Source organism: Papaver somniferum, chromosome 11 (assembly GCF_003573695.1).
Source record: "Papaver somniferum cultivar HN1 chromosome 11, ASM357369v1, whole genome shotgun sequence".
Taxonomy (NCBI): domain Eukaryota; kingdom Viridiplantae; phylum Streptophyta; class Magnoliopsida; order Ranunculales; family Papaveraceae; genus Papaver; species Papaver somniferum.
This window is the reverse complement of record NC_039368.1, coordinates 139,555,330-139,578,166: the sequence shown is the minus strand read 5'-3', so window position 1 is coordinate 139,578,166 and position 22,837 is coordinate 139,555,330. Positions and strand designations below refer to the sequence as shown.

The 22,837-nt window shown below is 35.4% G+C and overlaps 3 long non-coding RNA genes across 5 annotated transcripts; 2 read left to right on the top strand and 1 right to left on the bottom strand.

Annotated features, from left to right (window-relative positions):
* Nucleotides 1-7,128: 7,128 nt before the first annotated feature.
* LOC113320363 lies at nt 7,129-10,064 on the bottom strand. The gene is made up of 3 exons (XR_003346069.1): nt 8,587-10,064; nt 7,927-8,011; nt 7,129-7,376 (listed from the first exon to the last, which is right to left on the bottom strand). It is a non-coding gene; the product is annotated as an uncharacterized LOC113320363 (long non-coding RNA).
* Nucleotides 10,065-18,634: 8,570 nt separating this feature from the next.
* Nucleotides 18,635-20,170, top strand: LOC113323594. 2 transcript variants are annotated; one of them, XR_003347706.1, is made up of 5 exons: nt 18,635-18,877; nt 19,018-19,127; nt 19,228-19,372; nt 19,750-19,884; nt 20,036-20,170. It is a non-coding gene; the product is annotated as an uncharacterized LOC113323594 (long non-coding RNA). The 2 variants fall into 2 exon arrangements; XR_003347707.1 differs by having other exon boundaries at nt 20,033-20,162.
* A 115-nt stretch (nt 20,171-20,285) lies between these two features.
* On the top strand, nt 20,286-22,534 carry LOC113323593. 2 transcript variants are annotated; one of them, XR_003347705.1, is made up of 6 exons: nt 20,286-20,454; nt 20,656-20,735; nt 21,753-21,795; nt 21,886-21,940; nt 22,113-22,253; nt 22,368-22,534. It is a non-coding gene; the product is annotated as an uncharacterized LOC113323593 (long non-coding RNA). The 2 variants fall into 2 exon arrangements; XR_003347704.1 differs by having other exon boundaries at nt 20,286-20,735.
* The last annotated feature ends 303 nt before the right edge of the window (nt 22,535-22,837 follow it).

Here is a 22,837-nt window from a genome sequence, read left to right as displayed (position 1 = left end):
CAAGTTTGCACACCTTGTTTTATTGGCCTTTCAAAATAAAGCCCTCTGGTTGTTCCATATAGATTTCTTCGTGTAGATCTCCATTCAGAAAAGCGGTTTCACATCCATTTGGTGAAAAACCAAGTTATAAATGGATTCCAAACCAATCAAGACTCGAATAGTGCTTATTCTAGCCACCAGAGCATAAGTATCGAAATAATCTATTCCTTCCTTTTGTCGATATCCCTTGGCCACTAATCTGGCCTTATACTTATCAATGGTTCCATCTGCTTTGATTTTCCTTTTAAAAATCCATTTACTCCCAATTGGTTTACAACCTTGAGGTAAATAAACATATATCCAGGTCACATTGCTTAAGATGGAGTCCTTTTCTTCATTTATAGATTCCTTCCAAAAAGCGCAGTCTTGAGAAGCCATTGCCTCATTATCGACGTTACATATCATTTGAGTAATGATATCATCCCTGGTCCCTTCAACTAAGTACAAGTAAAAGTCAGAACCATATTTTGAGTAGTTATCTTTTCTTTCTCTTTTACTTCTTTTTGGTCGTGGCTCATCGACATCATTAGGAGTAATGAAATCATTATGAAGTGGATTCTCCACAGAAACATCATTTTCATGTTCCGTACTAAGAGGTGGTTCCTCTACAGGGTCAACATGTTTCCTTTTCAATGAAAATGTATTTTCGTAAAATTCAACATCTCTGGACTCAATTATACTATTATAAGTTAAGGAGTCATCAGTACTTAGATTGAGAAATCTGTATGCCTTACTGTTTTGAGCATAACTAATAAATACGCATTCTAGTGCTTTAGCATCCAATTTTGGTCTCTTTGGATTAGGCAATCTTACCAAAGCTCTGCAACCCCACACTTTGAAATAGTTCAGATTCGGTTTTCTCCTTTTCAAAGACTCATAAGGGGAAACAAGAGTTTTCTTGTGAGGAACTCTATTTAATATGTAACAAGCTGTTAATAAAGCTTCACCCCACATATTTATGTTTAATACAGAGTTTAACAACATACAGTTTACCATCTTTGTCAGCGTTCTATTCTTTCTTTCAGCTATTCCATTATGTTGAGGGGTATATGGTGCTGTTACTTAGTGTGTAATTACATGGGTTTCAAAATATTCAGAATCCATGTATTCACCTCCCCTGTCAGAGCGTAAAATTTTAATTTTACGACTCAATTGGTTTTCCACCTCTGCCTTATAAACCATAAACTTCTGCATTGCTTCGTCTTTGGTTTTAAGGAGATACACATAACAGTAACGCGATGCATCATCAATGAAAGTGATAAAGTATCGCTTACCACCCCTAGTTAGAACGCCATTCAAGTCACACAAATCAGAATGCACTAAATCTAAAATTTCTGAATTCCTTTCTACTAACGGAAAAGGTTTTCGAGTGATTTTAGACTTTACACAGACATCACATTTATCTTTAGATATTTTGTTGCAATTAGGAATTAAGCCTATTTTCACCATGCTTTTCATACGTTTATCATTAATATGTCCTAATCTAGCATGTCAAATATCAAAAGACTCAGAAACATAAGCGGAAGGACTTATTTCATTACTCAAGTTCAACTTGTACATTCCATTGGTTACATAGCCTTTGCCAACATACATAGCACCCTTAGATAGTATGACTTTGTCTGATTCAAACAAGACTTTAAATCCATGTTTGTTCAGGACACTTACAGACAAAATATTTTTTCTAATTTCAGGTACATGGAGCACTTCATTCAGGACAAGTTGTTTTCCAGAGGTAAGTTTAAGAACCACCTTTCCTTTCCCAGCAATTCTAGTCGTAGCTGCATTGCCCATGTAAAGGTCTCCAGCATGCTCCACATAATTCTGAAATATGTTTCGATCTCTTGCAACATGTTTTGTCGCTCCAGAATCCAACCACTATTCTATATCATCACCCACAAAGTTTACTTCTGTAATTACAGCAACAATCTGAATGGGTTCAGATACAGTATTTGCTTGGTCAGGATTCTTGTTTTTCAACAAACGATAGTGTTTCTTAATATGTCCAGTCTTTCCACAGTTCCAACAAGCACCCTTAACTTTGTCCTTTTTGGTTTTCTTGTTTGGAGCATCATACATATCATCATGCTTTCTTTTATTGGACCTCTGTTGGGATTTCTCTTCCACAATATTAGCACTCGGATCAAATTCCGACAATTCCATCTTTTCAATTTTTGGAATTTTCTTCAACCTGTAGACGCTTGTGAAGTTCTTGCAAAGAGATTTTCTCTTTAATCAGTTTAAGTTCTTTGCGACATTCCTTCCAAGACGATGGAAGCTTGGATATGATTGTCGAAACTTGAAACATCTCATTAGGAATTTTTTGTTGCCAGCATCTTCAACCTTATACTTATGGTTCAAAGCATCCCATAGTTCCTTTGTTGTGCTTGTCGTTGCTTCATAAACATCATAATTAAGAATATGCCCACGGCACATGAAATCGTCTAGTTCACATTTCTTGCGTTCGAACATCATCATCCGCGGCTTCCTTTTATGGTTCAGGAATTGACGTGCCTTCTTCTGTAGTTGCACTTTGCTTTTCAGAAACTGCATCTTTCTTTTTCTTTTCTGGTGCAGCGTCGGTTAGTACGTAAGCCACTTGCAGAAAGGTAAGATAAAAGAACATCTTTCCCTTCCAGCGCTTGAAGTTAGAGCCATCGAATTTGTCAAAACGGGCGACATCAATTGTTGTCGGTGCTTTGCTTGAAGACTGAGCCATTAGATATTGTCTTAAGATTGTTAGAAAAAAAGTGACATGTAGATTGAGAGAAAGTAATCTAAAAGGAAAGATTGATATTAGCCTGAGTCGAGGATTGCTCTTTCCTTAAGACAATATTTGCACTCTCTTATTCCTACTGCAATGAGTTACAGCAAATTGTCTCCCAAGATAAAACAGGCTCAGTTCTTCCCTATTGGATATCACTTGCAGAATGATAACCAATTTACAAACAACAACCAGAAGAAAGATATGATCGTTTTTTCATGTCTTTCAAAGTCTGAACATACGTCTATATATAGAGTTTGAGTGGTTTCCTTGAACAGTTGCAATCTTTTGGAACTGCTTTATCCAAACCATACGCCTGTTCAAGTATTTCAAATTTGAAATACCTCTTTGTCAACAGACACAATTGTTAAACAATATTTGTAGTTATCCAAACTGATTTGCAGTTACAAGCAGTTATCCAAATATTCAAAATTCCTAACACTTGTAACATTAACGGTTGATATCGCAAGCCACAAGTCTAATTTAGTGATCGACATGTAAACATTAAACCCCTTTTATAAGATTAATAAGTTCTCGCTGTGACAATCAACTTAAAATTCAAGGTTTATCCTTCCGATCTTTCCTTCCTCTCCATCTTTCTTAACCTCTTATCAATCTTCTTTTGGTGTTTTTTTTTACATTCTGTTGTAGCAAAAGTGTTTCTGCAACAATCCTTGAGATTCGTGTATGAAGATTAAATTTAAGCCGTCGGTTTTCGTCATAATACTCCTTTATTTTTCGCCCGTCGAGGTACTCCTTTCTTCTTTGATCATTGAGGTATTGCTCCCTTTCATGCCTGTTACTCTGCCAATTGCTTGGTCCAGATTGTCGCTCCGCTTCGTTGATCAAGCGATTGCTTTCGTAGCAGTGATTCGGCCCACGATCCTTAGTAGCTTTCCTTTCTGGTGATCTATGTCTCCCGTCGCGATTATACCGCCCATGTCGTGCTCGCCAACCCTCATGTGAAGGTAGTTCATGTCGGTGCGGAGTGACACTTTCTAAATGTTGGGTGCTACCAGTTTGTGGTCTCTTTTCCATAGACGCTTTCAGTAGTCTGTTTTCTTTTTCTAACTCTTGCAATCTTTCTCGTAGTGTCAAATCTACGGGTGTTTCCCTGCCCTATCCTCTTGCACAATACTCGAGGCCAAATGAAGGCCCCTATTGGCGAGGGAGTTCGGACGCAAGTTTAGCATATTTGTTTGGGGTTGGTTACCACCCCTTGGAGATACATTAAGATTGGAAGTATAACTTAAAGGTGGAGTTGAGATACGTACCCATCGATTTCCTCTACTTATCCCCTGGGGATAAGTTCTTGCAAAAGGACACCTTGATGTTGTTGTTGCTGGCGACGTTTCAACTCCTTCCTGAAATGGGTGATCGACGTCACTATGATTCCTTAGGACTCTGGTATCGGTGTTGTCATTCCCATCATTTCGATTTTCCTGTGATGTTGCCATGAATGTTGATCTGTTTGTTTTTGAAGAATCCTTCTCTGCCCCGCAGTGGGCGCCAAAAGATGTTGCCGCAAAAGTGTTTCTGCAACAATCCTCGAGATTCGTGTATGAAGATGAAATTAGATGACTCGGCAGTATCCCTCGTGATGCACTCTTGGTAGATGAAGAGATTCTGCTACTTGTTGAATCAGCTCCTTATCTTCACTAATTGTTGGTAGGTGAAAGTGGGGGTACCTGCAAAAGACACTCTGATGCCTCAATGAGTAAGATCTCTAAGCTGGTTTTATGGAGAGAGAATGATTAGAAACTGTGTACCTCTCTGGTTGATATCCCTCTTACTTATAGGTAGTGGAGGAATTGTACCCAGTCCAGTTGTCGTCTAGGTACATTTTGACTATGTATCTGGACAAAATGCACTCCAGGTTCATCCTGGTCAAAACTGATTTCCTTATTTTTAAGATCTATAACCTCCAAGTCATACTTGGTCTTCTTCTGTTTTCCTCCTTTTTGTAAGGGTTCATAACTTCCAGAGCTTGAATATACCTGGTCCTTAACTGATTCCTCCTTTTTCTGGGGATCAGTAACTTCCAAGATTTGAATGCACTTGATCTTTAACTGATTCCTCCTTTTTCTGGGGATCAGTAACTTCTGGGGTTTGAATGTTTACCCAGTCTTTAGAAGCTAGCAAATCAGGTTAATAACTTCCAGTGGGCTTAGACATCATTCCATTAACCAAACAAATGTTTTAGTTGGGCTGAAGAGTTGAATGGGTTGAAGAGTTTTTTTGCCCACTTAATGTTAATGGTCCAAACATCACCCCCTCTTAATTCCCAACCTATTGGTGGGTTAAGAAAAATATTCTGGGTTAAGTATTTCACCATTATTATCTTGACGTCCCCAGCTATATTGCAGGAGTTACGGGCGTATCTTCATATAATAATACCGAACTTCAAGTTGTAAAGTCTACATGAACCTATAGTTCCTAAATATGACGTTCCCCTTAGTTGGCATTTTGTTTTTTTGGGTGGGGGGCGCACCAAATAACATTTTAAATAATTCTTCTGGCCTGGGACGCTGATGTCAATCATTGTATTCGGGTACTATAAGTCCCGTTTGGGTGAATCTCCATATTTCCCGAAAGCTACTTGTTTTATCTAACCAACAGTGTTGACTTGTTTAGAGGAACAAGATATACCAAGAAGACTGATTTGGATTCTCTGCTTTTTCTGTTCCACCTTTCTCTTTTGCATATAAACAATGAGATACTTTCTCAATTTAACCACTCTTGTAGCCTGTACTTTCCTTGTTTTCGTTTTCATATACCATATTTTTATTTAATCTCTTGTCCATCCGATTCCACCCAAGGTACGATCCTCTCTTTATTGTTTCATCATCTCTTTACAGAGAAAATGAGAAGTATCTACCTTCTCCTCTTTTGTTTTGTTGCATACTGTATTACGTAGGATCTTTAGAGTACTGTTTCCTTGTTTTCTTTTAATATCTGAACTCTTTTTGTTGAAAGTGATGAGGAATGCAACTTCTCCCGGCGTCACTTCTTCGTATACTTATTTGTATATTATTATTTTCTTTTGCTTTTCTTAAATATGTGTGCATCTTTTCTTCAACGTCAATTCATTTAGGGAGTACGAACACCATTGATAATGCGGCTACGTAACATTTCTTCTTTTTGTTTTTTCTTTAACTTCTGTTCGTGTTTTCACAGATGACTAAGAAGAATGGCGTACGAGCTCTTGAATGCGCTCTTGAGGCCAAAAAATGTAAGAAGGTTCTGATAAGAAAGCCCAAAATGCCACCAACGCATGTGACATTAATTCCTTCCTCCAGTGAACCAATAAAGCACAAAATGTGCCTCTGGAATTATTTCTCTCTTTTGGTGGACCCATAAATGGCACTTCAGCTGGTATTTCAGCTGACCCTTCGATGGTTCGCGACTCGCCGTCTTACACTCCCAGTTCGCCGCGCAAGTCCTTGGGAGATATTTTTAAAGGGGTGACTCCGTTTGAAATGCGCCCAAAATTCATGGTGATGCCCACTAAGCAGAACGGCGTACCAATTACGGAGAATGAATCATCCATATTTAACTTTGTTGTTGCCAAGAGTTTGGACTTTGATTGTCTCTTTCCAAGGGATCGCGTTGTGTTTTCTCATATCCCTGACCCAGAAGAAATGATGGGAATTTGTTTTCAAAATATGTTCCGTTTGCTGGCGTCTACAGAGCGTGTGAATCAAATTCCGCTACCGCTGATCGTGAGAGGTGATTAGGGCGTCTCTTGCCAATAGAGACCATGAGATAGAATGCCTTAAGTCTACAATAGCTCCGAAAGATTTTGAGATTGAAAACCTCCGAGCCGATGTAGAAGAGTACCATTGATGATTTCTTTCCAATTTTTTTTTTTAGCTTTTGAAGTATTTGTCTTTCGATTCTTTTTTAGGGATTTTCATTACCAAGTTGCTTCTTTTTGAAATTGTCAGGCATTGAATAATAATAGTTTATTATATAAGCCTTTTTTTTTTTAAATTCTCGTTACCCTGAGGCGGGGTTCCATTGCCATGGAACAAGGTCTTTACTATTTTTGAGACTGAGCTAAACCGGTTTAGGTTCAGCTTTCTCGCTAATTCGCGTAAGTATTGACTAAGACCGTGCAAGGGACATTTCTTGAATTATTCCCTCTAATCAAAGCCAAGTTATTTTTGGTTCTCATTGCCCTGAGATGAGATTACATTGCCCATGGAACAAGGTTCTTGCTATTCTTGATCCTGCGCTAAACCGGTTTATCTTGAGCGCAAATTTGCGCAAGTATTGACTATGTAGCGCCCCCTAAGCTAACAACTGACTAAACCAAGAGATTAACTAAATAAAGAGTCACTAAGAATCTGAATCATATACATAAGCATTTGATTAAGGAATCTGCTATAAACTTAACCCAAAACTAACCCCGCTCAGAAATATATATACAAGATCTTCTCTCAAATGATACATATACAATAGTCATTTGGTTGACAAATAGAATATACAACATGATAAACATATCAGATTACAACCAACTAAAGAAGTCAACTTCTCGGAGCTTTCGCTGCGCAACTCTGGTCTGTCTCTGAAACTGAAAGTGGGAATAATTAACATTTAACTTCTAAGTAATCATAGGCAAGATTTGGAAAAACAATACATGTTTTCGGACACATTAAATAGTGACCAAGTCACTAAAATAAACAAACATGTGTATGGACAAACTCCTTCGTCAAACAATGTATATATTGAGTGTCGACCACTTCCTTACACACCCTATTAACCTATATGGTGTCGACCAATTCCTTACACACCTATTAAGCATAAAAGCAGAATTCGTGTAAATATAAATGAAGGAGCGTATCCTATACACCAATCAATTTCCTAATAGGTGTCTGACCAATTCCTTACACACCTATTAGGCATACAAATGAAAATTCTTATTTCCCATAACAATTCATAATGACAAACAAAACATCACGGGTCCTTTCCAAACCATGGAAAGATTAACAGAATCAACAGAATTATCGTAAAACAAGTTGAACAGTGCATCGAATGTACACACAGAAATGTATGACTTTGTTAAACATAAACTTTTATAAAAGAAACAACAATTATTACCATAGAGTCAAATGTATTCCCACCTCTTTTGATGACAAGTCACACCTACCTCAAGATCCACAATCCATTGGTTCATCCTTTGATTCGATCGTTGTTAATATAGACTAACTGTTAATCACACAAGAACTGTAAGAATCTAACCAAAATGGCTCACACAAGAATCATACAAGTCCATCTAATTTTTCTAAGCCCATTAACTAAGTCTTATGTACATATACATCTTTGTAGAAGAAACCAGAGACTAATTCAGACCCTAAGGGTCCAATACATCAAAATAGGGAACTAACTATAAGCCCAAGCCCAACAAACCATCTCCTTGAACTAAGGCATGGTCCATCTAACGGTCACAAACGATCAAGGGTCAACTAATTAACGGTCCACGTAAGTCCAAGGTCAAGTCCAGTGTCAAATAGTCAGATCTAAATCGGTCATCTGAGTCATCTCAGGTCAAGACAGGTAACTCAGTGAGTCAGCAGATTCGACTCAGTCAGATTAACTGAGTCAGCTAAACAAAATTGAATCTGACTGAAAAAGTTCAGTCGGACATGCCAAAAGGTTCTTCTCACACCTATGTGACTCTTAACTCTTTAACTCTTAACACAAGTTCAATTTCAATCTATTCAAATATAATTCAATCATTCAACTTATAACTTAAAATTGAATTACAAAAACACAAAGCTTACCTTTAGGTAGCATTTCCAATCTTTCAATGATGTCACTACCTACAACATACAATCATCACTCTGAATTATTTTCACTATATCAACTCATTCAACTAAAAGACAATCTCAACTTTCCTCCTTGTATTTCATCCCAATACCAATCCTCAAAACTCAATCCCTGCATCAGTTCTCTTGTAATTCAAACACAATCTTAGCTCACAACTATAACTCATTTTCTATTTCATTGTTATCTTATCAGACATACACTACAACACCATTCCATTTCTAACATACACAATCCAGTCCATTGAATCTGTAATTCATTCATTCTGCAACTTCAATTGAGATCATTCTCAATCCATTAACCACAGTTGTTCATAGCCATCTCTTGAAATCACTCATTCATTCAAACTACAACAACAACAGCAACAACACCTTCCTTAAACTCAATTCATTTAACATCTAAACATCCTAGGATTATCAACATCTCATATCCAAAATAACATAATGACAACCCCATCTTTTCTTCCTCCCTGTGATCTAACACAATCCTTACAAACAACCACAGCTTCATATTATACTCAACTCAACTTCAGTCTCATTCAAAATCACATAAATTCAATAATCTAAACAATTTAAACTAAAATGCCAAACTTTAACAGAATTAAAGTCTTACCCAAGAATTAGCATCCCCTGAATTGCTTTTCCTCCAAAACATCTCAACTAGAACCCTAGGATTATCATCTTCAAATCTGGAACTTAGCCAACACCATCAATTTCATCATCTGAAACTAACTTTCACAAGCAACTCCACTTAATATACCTAATTACCCAATACTCAACAATCTTCATCACTATCCTCAAATGAGTCTTGTTGAAGAAATTGAATGCAAACTCTTATTCAACATTTTCTCCCGAGTCTTGAACCAATACCAACAACAACTACACCGCCTTCTTATTAACAGAACCGACCCTTAGTCTTCATCACATAATCTCCATCTCAAATACTTATGCTCATAGAAACCCTAAAAGTAATTCTTAATCCCTTGTTTTCTGATTCGAGTTCAATACATAATTATAACTCCTCAATTCAACCAAACCCATCTCTAATCCCCTTCCTAAAACATCAATTTCATCTCTCAATCCTCTATTGAGTCCATCTTATGAAACCCTAATTCTTTGATCATCTCTAAAACAACTTCAAAACTGCAATCAAACCTCAACCCTTTTATTCTTCATCCATCAACAACCTAATTAACTTATCTATTCCATACGAACCCAATACTTAATTTACAAACCCTAACTTAGATTTCTTCTGATTTAACTCTTCAATCTCTAACAGTTCTCTTCCCCAATACACAACATCATCACCTCCATATTTGATGATTCTTCTTCATCAATCAATTTCTTATCAACAAACCCTTACGCGACTCACAAAATTTCAGCAGAAAGAACAGAGAAAAGAAAGAGGGAAAGCAGAGAAGAAGAAGAAAGAAGGAGAAAAGAGAAAATGAAGTCTTCTCTCGACACGCTATGGTGATAATGCCAACAACCCATGATAAATGCACCCACCCAAACGTTAAGGGGAAGCCAGGTCGGTTAAGCTCGGAAATGACTATTTTTCCCTTCTTACTAATCTGATAAAATCTTCTTCATCCGGTATCTGAATGACACGTTCGAGTAGTCCATTCCGCGTAACTTTTCGAGATCTATCCCGCGGTACTGGTTTCATATCTAGATCGTTGTTAGATTAATTCCTATTAATTATCATTCGCATTAAACTAATCGAGTTATTATCGGCCAAATCGACACTTGACCGGTCTAATAGCGTTGACGAGCTTGAGGGTTCTTACATTCTCCCCACCTTATACATTTTTGTCCTCGAAAATAAAACCATCCTTATGGCCTTCAAACACTCCCCACCTTATATAATACTCCCATCTCTTGTCTAAGGGAAAACAACATAAAACAAGTACAAACCTATATGTCTTTCTAGAACTAAAATTTGTGGCTCTAGGTTCAGTAGATTAATTTATATTTCGATAAGTTACTAGTTCTAATTATGAGAGAATATACTTTATCATAAAGTTTCTAAGTAAAAGTTCGGGATCTATCAGTCCACTAATAGAAGCAAGTCTCCGTTAAATGCCTAGTGATACAAGAATGCAGTTGCCCTGTCTAGGTTCGCGACGCCTGAAAATTCCTGCCTACATAACAAGTATCACACGAACACATCAGAATTACCAACCTCACTATTCCCTAGTGCTGGATTAACTAAGTTTTAACTTATTAAGATTAATTACTCTCTAAACTTTTATCGAAATTGGTGTAAGTCTTATTAATTTACTTCGTAAAATGTTTAAATAGTTCACATCATTTTAAGCAATTTAGTTATATGAATTATTTATTTTATTTTTATTTTTCATTATTATTATTTCTAAGTAATCCTTGAATTGTATTGTTAATAAAAATTACATTTTGCTAATATTATCCTATAATTATTATCCAAGTGATATCTAATAACTCTAAATTTTATAATAATTATTATGATATAATATTCTTATTTTCTTATCTTATCAAAAGTTATTTTTTTAATTAGATTATCACTCTCATTATTGTAGTATCAATTTTTCCTATTAGATTACTAGCGTAACTAAAATATGGCCAAAATAACTACTTAGTAAGGATTCTTAGTTAAATTTTATTAGGCCCAAATCTTGTAAATATAATTCTACTTTCACGTAAAAATTGTTATAACATATTTTATTTATTTAGATTAAATATGTATAATATATCTTGTTAATCATTGGTGTTGGTATTTTAATATGATTTAAGTTTTGAGTCTGCATAAAATTTTAACATGTCTTAATAGTGTTAGATTTTTCTATTAATTATCTATAACTATTTAATTATAATTTATTTAGGGTCGAACTATTATTCAAACTACTCTTACCAATATTATTGAGTCTCAAAAATATTATTAATATTTATGTATTTATAAACTGTTGATTTTACACAAAAGTCAAAGTGCTCAATAACTTTCTATGTGACTTTCAAGATTTGTTATTAAACTAATCTCACTATTTTTCTAGTATTGGATTGTGTACGTGCTCATACTTTTTAGGCTAGTTACTCTCTAATGTTTATTAGCAAAAGTTACTGGTGTACCATACGATTTTTACTTTAACACATAAACAAACAATCACACAAACAAATCAAGCAATCAAATAATTCTTTTTAATTATTGATAGCTTTTAGTAATTAAGATTTATCTCACAACCCAACCCCGTTCTAAACTAATCTAGTTTACTAACTGGCACTGGCTATTTCTATTCCCATGTAAGATCTAATAGTGAGCTCTAATACCAACATTGTAGCGCCCTCTTAGCTAACAACTGACTAAACCAAGAGATTAACTAAATTAAGAGTCACTAAGAATCTGAATCATATACATAATCATTTTATTAAAGAATCTGCTATAAACTTAACCCAAAACTAACCATGCTCAGAAATATATACACAACATTTTCTCTCAAATGATACATATACAATAGTCATTTGGTTGACAAATATAATATACAACATAATAAACATATCAGATTATAACCAACTAAAGAAGTCAACTTCTCGGAGCTTTCGCTGCGCAACTCTGGTCTGTCTCTGAAACTGAAAGTGGGAATAACTAACATTTAACTTCTAAGTAATCATATGCAAGATTTGGAAAAACAATACATGTTTTCGGAAACATTAAATAGTGACCAAGTCACTAAAATAAACAAACATGTGTATGGACAACAATATCAGAACCATTCAAGATTGATGCTAAAGAAGGAATTTTGATCTACGCTCCCATGAATGTTGCATAAACTCTCTTATTTTGGTTTGATTGTTAAACTTCAAATTTTTTATATAGTTCTCTTGGTTAGCTAATGTTTTTATGATTTGTTTTCCTTATGCATTTCAATATTTTCTCTCTTCATTATTGATTTCCATGGATTTCTAATCTGTGTGATTTTTAGTGCTTTGGTTTATTTCAGTAGAGTACCATTTGTGGTTATTAAGGGAGCAGTGTTGCAGTTTGGTTTCTCGAATACTCATTAAAAAAGTAGTGTTTGCATATCAAAGATATGGGCATATTAAATTTCACCAGGGCTATTTTTTCACTTCTTGCAGTGACAACCTCCATTATGATCTATTATAAGATGAATCATGAAGTAGTATGTTTCACTACCATTGATATTCACAACAAATCTTCCTCTCATCACAGTCATCAAACTCAAGAAACTCCATTGCTCAACCTTCACAGTCTCAAGGGAAATTATGGAATAGTCAATGATTCAAAGGCGCAATTATTGGAAATTCAAAAATTCGGTTTCCAAATTTCAAAATCTAAGGCACAGAAAAAGCTGACCCAAAAATTCAACTTCCACCTACCTAAATTAAAGACTTTCCTTGCGGATTCTTCTAAACAGTATTATAGGAATATCTCAACAAGTAATCTATCTTGGAAAATATCTTTTTTCTTTTAGAAACTATCTACCAAACCCTAAAAATATAAGCATATATATACTGGATTGTTTGGAAGTGAATACAATATCCAAAAAAAGAGTTATTCATTGCTCAAGAAAAAACTGTGTTTTCATCATCAAAATGTCTCAAAGCTCAAGGCTGCAAGTAGCTGCTCTCACTAGAAGATTGCAAGATTCAAACCTGAGTCAGGGTCAGCTTAGCCGTGCAATAGGGAGCTTAATCTCTGAAGCTGATATTGATGTTGTTGCTGACCAATGGAAAAACAGTCTAATAGGAAAGATCATCTCTAAGGATGATATTGATTTTGATAAGGTGCAAAAAGATGTGAATATTATTTGGATAAGGCACAGAAGAGTTGAAATCCATACTATGGGTAGGAATCTTTATGTTTTCAAATTCAATTTTGTGGATGATGTCAATGATGTCTTAAATAAGGTACCATGGATTATTTACGAACATCTGGTGGTGCTGAAGACTTATGATAACTCAGTTCCGCTTGAAGAATACACCTTTACCCATCAAGTTTTCTCGGTCATGTTCAAAAATCTTGCTCTTGAACATGTGTATGATGGTATCCTTGATAAGTTATGTCAAGATATTGGAAGGAAAATAGCACAAGAAGGAAATACAGAATTCACTAGAAGAGGAAGAGTTGTTTCGGTGAAAATTGAAGTTGATCTTGGTCAACCATTGAAAAGAGGAAACTGGCTGTTTAACGCAGCTAAACAAAAGGTCTAGATTCGGTATCATTTTGAGAAACAACCCAAGAAAATCTGCACAGACTGCTTCACCATCGATCACAATGATGAGCTGTGTGAAGAACGCGCATGTCATATTTTTATCTTTGGCATGACAGAAGCTGCATTTGACGAATACTATGCCAAACATTCTCACCTAGTTGACGCCATGCACAACAATGCAAATGGACCTGTTGAAGATAATGGGCTTGACAGAGCTAACCAAAATGAATCGGAGGACCCGAGTGATGATGAGTCCGACCCGCGAAAACATAAAAGGAGTAGAGATTCAGGAATCAAAGATAACTATGTTTTGTTAGAGATGAACGCCCAAAACCCTAGCAATAGCTACAGAGAGATTCCTCAATGTAGAGGTATTCATCTTGAGATCGGAGGTCCAAGTTATGGTAATGCAGATTTGAATATGGAAGATATTGAGAATGGAGTCAGAGAACCAAACCTTCTGGTGCACCATCTCCCTGCAGCTGAATCAACCATAAGGACTGCAAATCAGGTTTCTTCGATTACTAAATCCTTTGCTTATTCTCTTGTGTCTTTAAATTTACATATACCCCTTCAATTATTTTTTCAATCCTTGTTCAATCTGTGTAGCAATTTTGAATCTAGGGTTTTAGTGTATTTTTCTTGTTCTGTGAATTCTCTGCTTAGACACCACAATATCATCCATCCCAATTATGTTTGTTTGTTTGATGTTCATCAATTAACTGGAATTGATAGTAATTATTCTTCTTACATTAGTTCTCTGAACTTTGCTTATTGGACTGAAGTAGTCATTCCAATTAATCATTATGTGATTTTTTCTCTTATTGATTTTACTTCTAGTTTTAAGTGTAGGTACCATCAGCTTATCCTCATATTTTACCTATGAGAATTTTGTCATGGAATTGCCCAGGCTTTGGCAACCCTAATACTAGAACTAGTCTGTGGAATCTTATTAGATCCCAAAATCCTGATGTTATATTCCTTTGTGAAACTAAGAACCAAGAGTTTAAAATGTATCAGTACCTTAATAGATTTAATTATCCAAATACTTGGTGCCACTCTTCTGTTGGCCTCTCTGGAGGTATTGCATTATTATGAAAGAGTGGTTTCCAATATGACTTGGTATAGAACACTGATAAAATGGAGAATGTTTTAATCTCTTGTGATGTTAGTAAACCTGAATTCCTAGTCACCTTTCTCTATGGTTCTACATACTATAATGAGAAACTTGCACAGTGGAATTACATTAAGGATATTAGTAGGAGGGTTAATTAACCTTGGATCCTCATGGGTGATTTGAATATAACTTTGCTTGCCAATGAGAGATCCACCAATACTAGACCTAGCACTTCTGAATTTCCTTTCATTCATGATTCTATAACTAGCTCTGATTTACATGACTTGGGTTTCTCTGGTACACCTTATACATGGTCTAACATACAATCCAATGATAATATCATTCGAGCTAGACTTGACAGGGCTACGGGAAATGGTCTGTGGTTTGATCACTATGATAACTCTAAAGTTTTTCACATAGACTCTATAGGATCAGACCATATCCCAATTCTTTTAGTGACTAACCCTCAATCACAAAAGAATTTTAAACTCTATAGATACTTTAAATGTTGGAGTAGTGACCCAACATGTAAGGACATCATAAAGAATGCTTATTTAATTAATGTCAGGGGTTCTTCTGCTTTTATTATGACTAATTGCTTAAGAAATGTGAAACATGAACTTAAACTGTGGAATGTTTCACATTTTTGTAACATAGATCAAAAGATTAGACATTTAAATGATTAGCTTCATATTATGAATAATCAAACCAATTTATCTCAGAATATGGAGGCCATCAAACAAGTTGAACTTGATCTTGACCATTGGCAGAAAGTTCAAGAGGAATTCTATGCGCAAACGTCTAGAACTGAATTTATAAAATCTTATGATAGAAATACCAGTTTTTATCATACTTCTATGAACAGGAAAAGACATTTCAATCACATAGAATCCCTTCAGTCTAGTGATGGCCGGTGGTCTAATGACAGACAACAGCTTGAAGACTTATTGGTGAATCATTTTAGTAATATTGGTTCTACAACCAATCCTTTTAGAAATAGAGAATTCTTAAATTGTATTACCCCATGCATCTCAGATGAGGATAATGCTAGTTTGTTAAAACCCATCACTCTTGATGAAGTTAGACAAACTATCAAAAGTATGAAATCTTGGACCTCACAGGACCGGATGGTTTTCCTCCGGGTTTTTACAAAGAAAATTTAGAGCTCCTTGAGAATGATATTTGGAATGCTGCTAAAGATTTCTTTGAAAGAAAACATATTTTAAAGGAAATGAACCATACTTTTCTTTCCCTTATACCTAAAAAACCTAACCTTTCATCCCATGTTGACTTTAGGCCTATTGTGTAACACAAGTTATAAAATAATATCCAAGATCATAGTCAACATAATGAATCCACTGCTTAGTATGATCATATCACCTTTTCTGGCAGCGTTTGTGCCAAACAGGAATATTCATGATAATGTTATCATTGCTCATGAAATAGTCCATACAATGAAAAGGACTAAAGCTAAAAGTGGTATCATGGGCCTTAAACTTGATATGTCTAAGGCCTTTGATAGGGTGGAATGGTCATTTTTTATAGATGTCCTTAAAGGTTTTGGTTTTTCGAATCATTGGTGTGACTTAATTCATCAGTGTATAAGTACAACTAGTATTTCCATACTTCTAAATGGCTTTCCTTGCAATGCATATAGACCAACTAGGGGTCTGAGACAAGGTGATCCCTTGTCTCCATACCTATTTATCTTATGTATGGAGTCTTTCTCCAGATATTTATTGTATAGCGAGAGTAGACACTGGATCCATGGTGTTAATGTCACAAATGATGCTCCTAGAGTTTCCCACCTATTATTCGCTAATGTCTGTTTGTTGTTTACCAAAGAAACTCACTACGAAGCTCAAAATCTGGTGGATGATATAAATGTATTTAATTCTGTCTCTGGACAGATGATAAATTTTGATACATCTAGATGTTTTTTTAACAAAAAACTTGATCCAGGTAAATGTGTTTCTCGAATTAGAACTATTAATGTTAAGAAGATAGACCTAAATGATAAATATCTAGGTATTCCTCTTTTCATTAACAAAAATAAGGCTGAATCTTTTGCTTATCTTGCTGAACACCATGATAGCAAGGTAGCAAAGTGGAAAGGCAAACATTTTACACAAGCAGTTAGGTCCGTAATGGTCCAAAATGTGTTAAGTTCTTCCTCTGTTTATCACATGAACTCCTTCTTGATTCCATATAGTATTATTTATCAAATGGAAAAGTCCCAAAGGGACTTTTGGTGGGGTAAAAAGAATCAAGAAGGGGTTTATATGAAACAATGGCCAAAGGTTTGCACTCATAAACACTTAGGGGGTCTAGGATTTCGAGATTTAAATAAATTTAATCTTTCCTTACTTTCTAAAATTTCTTGGAGGATTACTCATGGTTCTGATGAATTATGGTTCAAAATTTTGAAATGTAAATACTTTAGCAATAATGATCCTCTTCATTGTCAGAATAAGAAGGACTCTTCTTGGGTGTGGAAAGGTATTTATAGGGGTATAGAAATAGTGAAACAAAACAGTCATTGGGAAGTGAAAGATGGCACTAGTATTAAGGCTTTTGAGGATAACTGGATCCCTAATGTGTCTTATCCTATCTGTAAACAATACCCTAATCCTAATCTAGTGGTAGTAGACTTCATATATAGAGATACTAAACAGTGGAATATGCTCAAGTTAGAGGATTTTTTTACTAGGGAGAATGTTGTTAGAATCTCTCAGATTAGAATACCTTTACATGGTAGAGATAGACTAATTTTGTCTCCTTCGCATAATGGTACTTTTACTGTGAAATCCTCTTATAGGACCCTGACTAATAATGCTACTGATGGGTCTGTTAACTCTGGTCCAGTTCCTATTTTCAAAGCTTTATGGAAAACTAATGTCCTTCCTAAAGTTCAGCTTTTTCTGTGGAAGTGTATTAGTGATATTCTGCTAACTAAAGTGAGACTTTCTCGTTATGCTCCTGCTAGAGATAATCTGTGTAACACGTGTAATGATAACATAGCTGAATCGACTGAGCATCATCTTTTTCATTGTCGATTTGCTAAAACTGTTTGGTTTACTACACCAAATGGTTTTGTAACTTTGCAAGATGCAGCTTCCAATCCTTCTGTCAAAGATTGGCTAGAGAAATAGATGCTTAACAATCAGGATGGTGACATTCAAATAGAAATTCTCACTACTGCTTGAAGCATATGGAGAGACAGATGTTTTAAAGTTTTCCAGGGGAAAATTACTCAGCCTTCTGCTACAGCTAGACTAGAAATTAGACTTACCAATGATACTGTCAATTCCTTGGTAGTGGATAACACACAAATGGCTAGTTCATCTGATATCACAGTCACTAGTGGAGAATGGGGTATTCCCAACCCACAGCCACGACCTTCAGTGACAGTCGAGGTAGTTTGACTGGTCAAGACCGTCCAGGATTTAGAAAAGTTCATAAGCGGTTAAAGTTAGTCGTTGGTTGACAAAATTTCATTACAACTTTAGCCCTTAGTCATGACCGATTCCTCGACTGATGATACTGGATCTTTCTGCCGGCAGATGTTTTCCTCGAGATTGGGATTTTATACTGGCCTACGGATGGGATTAAATATCCCCCTCTCTCTATTATAACCGAAATAACCTTATCTCTTTCATTATCTTTCTCTCTCTCTCGCACCTCTTTTCACAGTCGAACTCACCTCTTTCTCTTGGTATTTTTCTCTCTGCAAATTTAAACATTTAACTCTCGATGTACCTCCATCATCTCCTTCTTTTACAGTAAATCCATATCTGGAAGGTGATATGAAAGTCAATACCTCTAGTATCTTCTTCTTCTACAATGGATTCAGATCCAGATAAAGCCGAACTCTCCTCTTTCTCTTGCGTTTTCAATAATAAAATCCTTTTGGCGATTAATTGGGGTAATTATCTATCACTCAATCTTCTTCATCATCTTCAATTACAGAAATTTAATTTTTCATATTAGGGTTAGGGTAAATTTTCAGGCTCTTGCTTTTCCTGGTAATTGTTTCGATTGAAGTGTTATTTTTTTCTTGATTAGGGTAGCGATTTATCTCAACTGATGATGATGGTATGATGGTGGTGATAAAGTAGAAGATGACTGAGTTTGCTATTAAGATTGCTCGTTACATTGCTTGTCTATTTTGTGAGGTGAGTTAATTAGTTTATTTTTTCCCTTCAATTTGGGTCTCAAGGGTATTCTTATATCATGAATTGATGTTGTTTCGTTTTTGCTTTTGGTTGAATCCAGCATGAAAGGATCTCTAATAGGGAAAGAAATTGAAAGTTGTTGTTGGATTAGTTTCAGAAGCTGTTTATTCACTTGAAGTTTTCATATCCTCTTATGTATTATGACATGCTGATGTTGCAGGAATTGGGTGTGCTGTGAAAACTGAGTGAGTGAATTTAGGGTTTTATTATTCTTCTTTTGTAGGAAAAGAAAGCTTACCGACTCTTATTACTTCAAGTAACTAAACTGATTATCAAGAATTTCAGGTTTTGTTTTCTTGATTTTTTGCGTACTGATTTGGCCGAATTTTCCTGTTTAGAGAATCTGATTAAAGAATTGTTAGTGTTTGTAGAGGTATATGAGTTTGCCCATATGCTGTAGTTATTTGAGCTGTTGGAGACTTGCAGTTACCTTTCAAGTTTTCATGCCTATCTCATGTGCTCTATTCCCTGCTCTTTTCCTTTTTTTTGCTTTTCCCTTTTAGAATGCTGGTAACATGTAGTTATGAACTTAGTGAACTCACCGTTTGTATTTTTGGTGCAGGAAGCGTTTATTTCACTTGATGAATGAACTTCCAACAATCTTTGAAGTTGTTACTATGTAAAGACGCAACAAGTTAAGGAGAAATATTCAGTGTCAAATCACAGCAGCAACAAATCCAGTCTCATTTCAAAAGCGGTAAAAATCCCCAGTTTCAATTAACTAGCTAATGTTTGAATTTATGAGCCATATTCCGGCTTATTAGGATGTATGCAGTTGGTACCTTGAGGTCGGTCCTTTGCTCTTTTAAGCACTTACGTTTATTTGTTTGTTTTGGCAACTAAAGCAGCAATTAGGCAGCCACCAGCTGGTAATATGTATGGATCCAATGGAGGTTATGAAGCCCATGAATATGTTTCAGCTGCTCAGGATCCTAACATGCATTCTAACCAACGCGGTGGATATGGAACTATCAACAACAGGCATGATCTCATTTTTCTCCCATTTTCTGATTTAAGTTTCAACATCTAATTGATCATGTAAATTATAGCCAGGTTAATAACTCTCTAACTTAATTTGTTTTTGCTTCTTCAAGTGAACTGTGAACTGATCAGATAGCCTGAGTCAATGTGGTGGGCAGATAAAAGCTACATTTTTCAAGTAAAGAAGAGGTCGGGTCTCAGTGTTCTAATGGACGTTTCATGTATCCTAGTTAGAGCTCATATTTGCCTATTTCCTGTTGCACGATGAATTGAACTGCTAGCTTAGGTTAGTAGAGGTGAACATATTGTTATTTTCTGTTATTTTCTTTATTTCTGGTTTTATGTTTGTGTATGGTTTTACCTTTCTTGTGGTGATGCGTGTGAGCTTCAGGTGATGACAACATTACGTGACATGATTATTAGCTCTCCTTACAGTTTCGTGAATGTGTTTTTTTTTTTGATACTTGTACTTTCAAATGTACTGTAGTACTGAAGAGTTATGTGTGTGGGGAATGATTCTTCCTTGATTCTTTGGAATGCTCGTACCGGCACAGTCCAACTGTCAAGGTTAATAATCTACTTATTTCATTCTAACCTTTTCCTTATATTTTCCACTTCTTCCACTGATGTACATTCCTTTGCCTGATATTTAGAAGCAACCCATGTAAAATATAATGGTCTCACTTGCATTAGCATTAGCAAATAGCAAATTCGCTCGTCTGTTCTTGATCTTTGTGTTATAGGGGCGAATTTTTGGTTAGTGATGGAAATCGGTTTTGTTTCTGGAATGTAGAATACTGAAGTGAAATAATTTGTTTATTAGTGTTAACAGATGTTCGAAATGATTACTATGCCTTGCCGAATAATTATTATATTAACAGATGTTCAAAATGATTTTGAGATGCCTGAGGTATATCAGAGATTCATAGAAGTGATGTTAATATATGGTTTCCAGCTGATACTTCATATGTATCTATATGTGTGCATCTACATGATGGAATTCTATGAATCTGACCTTTTTACCGGACTAACAAGTTTTAACTATAAATTTGACCTTTTGCCGGACTAACAAGTTGTATCTTATGGGTGTATGCAGAAATAACTGAACAATAGCATGCTAAAACTTGTAGGTATTCTTGTTTGCTTATGGCATTAGTTAGATTGATTCACTTATCTAAACCCACTAAATAGTAAATGTCCATTTGACTATCACTAAGATGTGTTGAGAAGAGCTCAAATTCGAATGCGTAGATTGATCCACTTATCTAAAATATCACGTGTGAATGTGTTATTAATTCTCAATTCATCCTCAAAGTCCTTTATCATTTTGGCTTAAATTTTTCGTTACTTGACAAAATACAGGGAGTTTCTTGCCCACTTGAATTACTTGGATTAGTGAGCTCCTGAAGGTGTTCAAGATTAAGTTTCATGTTTCTGAACGTTACGTATATGTTTGATTAATAAATTATTTATCTACTTCTCCAAGCCTTCTCTAGGTGCAATGTTCCTATTCCCTATAGTGCAGTTGGATTGCAGATGTTTACTATGTTGTTTCTTACATCAAGAATGTTGTATGGATTGCAGTTGTGCTTCTACTGGAAATTTCTCCTCCATTGCTTCTTTACAGGTATTAGCCTACATGTTGTCATATTTTTTTCTTGCTTTCTTAGTCTTCTTATGTAAGATGGTTCTTTAACTTTCTTGTTTGAAAATTCAGGGAGAAGTTTGGCCACATGATTCTGCAGGGAACCAGTTGCTGAGGTTTTACAATGGTGAGTTTGAAGTCTCCATCCAATGGCTTGTGTTTTTTTTTCTTCTCCTCTTTTTTTTTGTCTTGTTTACTGTTGATTTTGCCTATAACCTTTTGTTTAATTCTTGACCCCCTTGAGTAATGGGAGGTTCCCACCTGCTTTAAAATCGATAGTGGATGATGGATTGTTACAGGTTGGCAGACATACAACTAATTCACTGGCAAGATGCAGCTAAGAAAACTTGCTGAGCCTGGACTTGTCTTAACGGACTCTTTACTAGGATTAATTATAGCTACCATCCAAATTGAAATTGTCAAATTATTTCTATGCACAGGTGGGTTTTGAGCAATTTCAATAATCTAATTGTGCTTTGATGAAGTTATAAGAAGTTGTCAGCTTGTCTTTGTTTGTTAGTTTTATTGATTTTGAAAAATTAATTTTGCTGCAGGTACTCGATTGATAAGTGTCGGCTCAGTTCATCATCATCGGAGTTTATAATTTTGCTGTTTAATCAATAGTTTTTTAGTTCATCGTTTTGGAATTGAATCCTAGAACTATAGATTACACTGGTCAGAACTATAGATTTTAATCCTTTGTGTAATTTGAAACCAATGAATCAATGAATGTTAAATTGAATGATTATTGTGTGCTAGTTTAATTTGATTCTCATTTTTATTTGATTTGAATTGGGTTTTCATTTGATTCTCATTTGAATTCTAATTTGAGTTTCATTTGATTCTCATGTGAATTCTAATTTGAGTTTCATTTGATTCTCATTTGAATTTGGTTTTCATTTGATTCTCATTTGAGTTTCATTTCAGATTTAGTCAGATTCTGTCAGCCCAGACAGCCAATCTGAATCAATTTTTTTTATATTAAGATCTATATCTATGACTGATGAAGACAGTCATAAAATAT